This window comes from Arachis duranensis, chromosome 2, assembly GCF_000817695.3.
Source record: "Arachis duranensis cultivar V14167 chromosome 2, aradu.V14167.gnm2.J7QH, whole genome shotgun sequence".
NCBI classification, from domain to species: domain Eukaryota; kingdom Viridiplantae; phylum Streptophyta; class Magnoliopsida; order Fabales; family Fabaceae; genus Arachis; species Arachis duranensis.
Genome location: NC_029773.3, coordinates 68,212,293 through 68,217,683, shown reverse-complemented (window position 1 = coordinate 68,217,683; position 5,391 = coordinate 68,212,293).

The following is a 5,391-nucleotide window of genomic DNA, read 5'->3' as shown; positions in this document are numbered from 1 at the left end:
ATCACGGAAAAGCACACAAAACTTAGAGGTTTGCTTGTCCTCAAGCAAAAGAAAGGAAAGAGGAGAGAGAGGAGGAGAAGCAAATTCGAATGGTGAAAAGAAGGGGATGGCCGAATGTGTATTTATAAGGGATGGGGAGGGATTTCGAAAGTTTTGAAAGAGATTTGAGAAGATATGGAAAGAATTTGAGAAAATACTTGAGTTTTTTTTTTTGAAGAAGATTTGGAAAAGATTTGAAAGAGATTTGAGAAATAATTTAGAAAATTGTTGGATTTTTGAAATTTGAGGGTGAATGATGAAAGTTTGTAATATGTTTATGTAGAAAATTATGGGTCAAAACATGAAAGTGTGAAAAAATTTGAAGTGGAAAGCAAAATCTCCTTCCCCTGCCTTTCTAGCGTTAAACGCCCAGAATGGTATCCATTCTGGCGTTTAACGCCCAATTGGTGGCCATTATGGGCGTTTAACGCCCAGCCAGGCACCCTGGCTGGCGTTAAACGCCAGAAACCCCTTTATCACTGGGCGTTTTGCTGAACGCCCAGGATGCTGCACTTCTGACGTTAAATGCCCAGAATGGTGCCCATTATGGCGTTTAACGCCCAAAATGGTGCCTTTACTGGCGTTAAACGCCCAGAATAGTATCCATTCTGGCGTTTAACGCCCAGGATGCCCCTTACTGGCGTTTTCTTGCCAACAAGCTCCTTTTCTCTGCTTATTTCATTGAATCCTTTTGTAACTCTGTGAATTCCTTCAGTTTCAATGATCAACCTTATAGAATATATATCAAACTTTTATAAAACAAATAACCTGCTAATGACTGGGTTGCCTCCCAGCAAGCGCTTCTTTATTGTCTTTAGCTGGACCTTTACTGAGACTCATTCAAGCCTCAGTTTTGAGCATTCATGCTCAAAATTACTTTCAAGATAATGTTTAATCCTTTGTCCATTAACAATGAACTTTTTGTCAGAATCAGTATCCTGAAGCTCAACATATCCATATGGTGACACTCTTGTAATCACATACGGACCCCTCCACCGGGATTTCAGTTTTCCTGGAAATAGTCAGAGCCTAGAGTTGAAGAGCAAAACTTTTTGTCCTGGCTCAAAGACTCTGGATGACAACTTCTTGTCATGCCACTTTTTTGCCTTTTCCTTATAAATTTTTGCATTTTCAAAGGCACTGAGTCTGAATTTCTCTAGCTCATTTAGCTGGAGCAATCTTTTTTTACCAGCTAACTTAGCATCCAGGTTTAGGAATCTGGTTGCCCAGTAGGCTTTATGTTCCAGTTCCACGGGCAGATGACAGGCCTTGCCATACATAAGTTGGTATGGAGAGGTTCCTATAGGAGTCTTGAATGCTGTTCTGTATGCCCGCAGAGCATCATACAAGCTCTTTGCCCAATCCTTTCTACGAGCAATTACAGTTCATTCCAGGATTCTTTTTAGCTCTCTATTAGAGACTTCAGCTTGCCCATTGGTCTGTGGATGATACAGAGTTGCTACTTTGTGGCTAATTCCATATCGGACCATAGCAAAGTACAGCTGTTTGTTGCAAAAATGAGTGCCCCCATCACTGATTAGTACTCTGGGAACACCAAACCTGCTGAAGATGTGTTTTTGGAGGAATTTCAACACTATTTTGGTATCATTATTGGGTGTGGCAATTGCTTCTACCCATTTAGATACATAATCTACTGCCACTAGAATATAAGTGTTGGAGTATGATGGTGGGAAGGGACCCATGAAGTCAATATCCCATACATCAAACAATTCAATCTCTAAGATCCCTTGTTGAGGTATGGCGTAACCATGAGGTAAGTTACCAGCTCTTTGGCAACTGTCACAGTTACGCACAAACTCTCGGGCATCCCTATAGAGAGTAGGCCAGTAGAAGCCGCATTGGAGGACTTTAGTGGCTGTTCGCTCACTTCCGAAATGTCCCCCATACTGTGATCCATGGCAATGCCATAGGATCCTTTGTGCTTCCTCTTTAGGTACACATCTGCGGATCATTCCGTCTGCACATCTCTTAAAAAGATATGGCTCATCCCATAGGTAGTACTTGGCATCTGAAATTAATTTTTTTCTTTGCACCCTGCTGTACTCCTGGGGTATGAACCTCACAGCTTTATAGTTTGCAATATCTGCAAACCATGGTTCTTCCTGAATGGCAAAGAGTTGCTCATCTGGAAAGGTCTCAGAGATCTCAGTAGAGGGGAGGGACGCCCCAGCTACTGGTTCTATACGGGACAAGTGATCAGCTACCTGATTCTCTGTCTCTTATTTCTATATCAAACTCTTGCAGAAGCAACACCCATCTTATGAGCCTGGGTTTTGAATCTTGCTTTGTGAGTAAATATTTAAGAGCAGCATGGTCATTGTACACAATCACTTTTGACCCTACTAAATAGGATCTAAACTTGTCAATGGTATAAATCACTACAAGTAACTCTTTTTTGTGGTTGTGTAATTCTTCTGTGCGTCATTTAGAACACGGCTACCATAATAAATGATGTGCAGAAGCTTGTTGTGCCTCTGTCCCAACACTGCACCAATGGCATGGTCACTGGCATCACACATTAGTTCGAATGGTAATGTCCAGTCTGGTGCAGAGCTGACTGGTGCTGTGACCAGCTTGGCTTTCAGGGTCTCAAATGCCTGCAGACACTGTGTGTCAACCACAAATGGTGTGTCAGCAGCTAGCAGGTTGCTTAGAGGTTTTGCAATTTTTGAAAAATCCTTTATAAACCTTCTGTAGAATCCTGCATGCCCCAGAAAACTTCTGATTGCCTTAACATTGGCAGGTGGTGGTAATTTTTCAATTACCTCTACCTTTGCTTGATCCACCTCTATTCCCTTGCTTGAAATTTTGTGCACAAGGACAATTCCTTCAGTCACCATAAAGTGACATTTCTCCTAGTTTAAGATCAGGTTAGTCTCTTGGCACCTTTTCAGGACAAGTGCTAGATGATCAAGACAGGAGCTGAATGAGTCTCCAAATACTGAGAAGTCATCCATGAAGACTTCCAGGAACTTCTCTACCATATCAGAGAAGATGGAGAGCATGCACCTTTGAAAGGTTGCAGGTGCATTGCATAGACCAAAAGGCATTCTTCTGTAAGCAAACACGCCAGAAGGACAGGTGAATGCTGTTTTCTCTTGATCTTGAGGGTCTACTGCAATTTGGTTGTAACCTGAATAGCCATCCAAAAAGCAATAATATTCATGACCTGCTAGTCTCTCTAGCATCTGGTCTATGAATGGTAAAGGAAAATGATCCTTCCTGGTGGCTGTATTGAGCCTTCATAGTCAATACACATACGCCACCCTGTAACTGTTCTTGTAGGAACCAATTCATTCTTTTCATTATGAACCACTATCATGCCTCCCTTCTTAGGGACAACTTGGACAGGGCTCACCCAGGGGATATTAGAAATAGGATAAATAATCCCAGCCTCTAGTAACTTAGTGACCTCTTTCTGCACCACCTCTTTCATGGCTGGATTTAGCTGCCTCTGTGGTTAAACCACTGGCTTGGCATTATCTTCCAATAGGATCTTATGCATGCACCTTGCTAGACTAATACCCTTAAGATCACTTATGGACCACGCAAGAGCTGTCTTGTGTGTCCTTAGCACTTGAATTAGTGCTTCCTCTTCCTGTGAATTTAAAGCAGAGCTTATGATCACTGGAAAAGTGTCACTTTCTCCCAGAAATGCATACTTCAGGGATGCTGGTAGTGGCTTGAGCTCGGGTTTAGGAGGCTTATCCTCTTCCTGAGGAATTTTTAGAGGTTCTTTTATTTCCTCTGGTTCCTCCAGGTCAGGCTGAATATCTTTAAAGATATCCTCTAGCTCTGATTCGAGACTCTCAGTCATATTGATCTCTTCCACCAAAGAGTCAATAATATCAACGCTCATCCAGTCATTTGATGTGTCTGGATGCTGTATAGCTTTGACAGCATTAAACTTGAACTCATCCTCATTGACTCTCAGGGTCACTTCCCCTTTTTGTACATCAATGAGAGTTCGTCTAGTTACTAGGAAGGGTCTTCCTAGGATGAGAGTTGCACTCTTGTGCTCCTCCATTTCCAACACTACAAAGTCAGTTAGAAAGGCAAATGGCCCAACCTTGACAATCATATCCTCAATTATGCCTGATGGGTATTTAATGGAGCCATCAGCAAGTTGGAGACATATCCGGGTTGGTTTGACTTCTTCAGTCAACCCAAGCTTTCTGATAGTGGATGCAGGTATTAGGTTGATACTTGCTCCAAGGTCACATAGGGCTGTCTTGGTACAAGCACCTTCTAATGTGCATGGTATCATAAAGCTTCCTGGATCTTGAAGCTTCTCTGGTAAGCTTTTCAGAATGACTGCACTGTATTCTTCAGTGAGAAACACCTTTTCAGTTTCTCTCCAATCCTTCTTATGACTTAAGATCTCTTTCATGAACTTAGCATAAGAAGGTATTTGCTCAAGTGCCTCTGCAAACGGAATCTTTATTTCAAGAGTCCTGAGATAGTCTGCAAAGCGAGCAAATTGTTTATCCTGTTCCGCTTGGCGGAGTTTCTGAGGATAAGGCATTTTGGCTTTGTATTCTTCAACCTTGGTTGCTGCAGGTTTATTCCCTACAGAGGTGGTTGGAGAAGCCTTCTTAGAGGGGTTACCATCAGCACTCTCAGGTGTCTAACTCCTCATTGGCGTTTGAACGCCAGGACTGGGTGTAGGATAGAAATTTAACGCTAGCTTTCCACCCTTTTCTGGCGTTTGAACGCCAGAACTGGGCAAGGAATGGGCATTTAACGCCAACTTTTCCCTTTTTTCTGGTGTTTGAACGCCAAAAGTATTCCTATCTGGGCTCTTACTGTCCTCAGAGGGATTTTGGGCAGTGGTTTGGTCATCCTCTGTCAGTTGTTCCTTTCTTGCATTTTTGCCACTTTGAGCTGAATTGTTCAATGTCTTCCCACTCCTTAGTTGAACTGCTTGGCATTCTTCTGTTATCTGATTAGATAGCTGCTGTTTTGTCTGATTCAACTGTGATTCTGTATTCTTGTTAGCAATTTTTGTTTCTTGGAGCATCTCTTTAAATTCTGCTAACTGTTTTGTCATCAGAAGTAATTGCTGATTAAGTTCAACCATCTGTTCTTGAGGGTTAGGTTTAGTAGTTACTGCCATGGCTTCTTTTTTTATAGAGGACTCACTGCTTGAGTATAGATGTTGATTTCTAGCAACCGTATCTATGAGCTCTTGAGCCTCTTCAATCTTCTTCCTCATATGTATAGATCCACCAGCTGAGTGGTCTAAAGACATCTGAGCTTTTTCTGTAAGCCCATAATAGAAGATGTCTAACTGTACCCACTCTGAAAACATTTCAGAGGGGCATTTCCTTA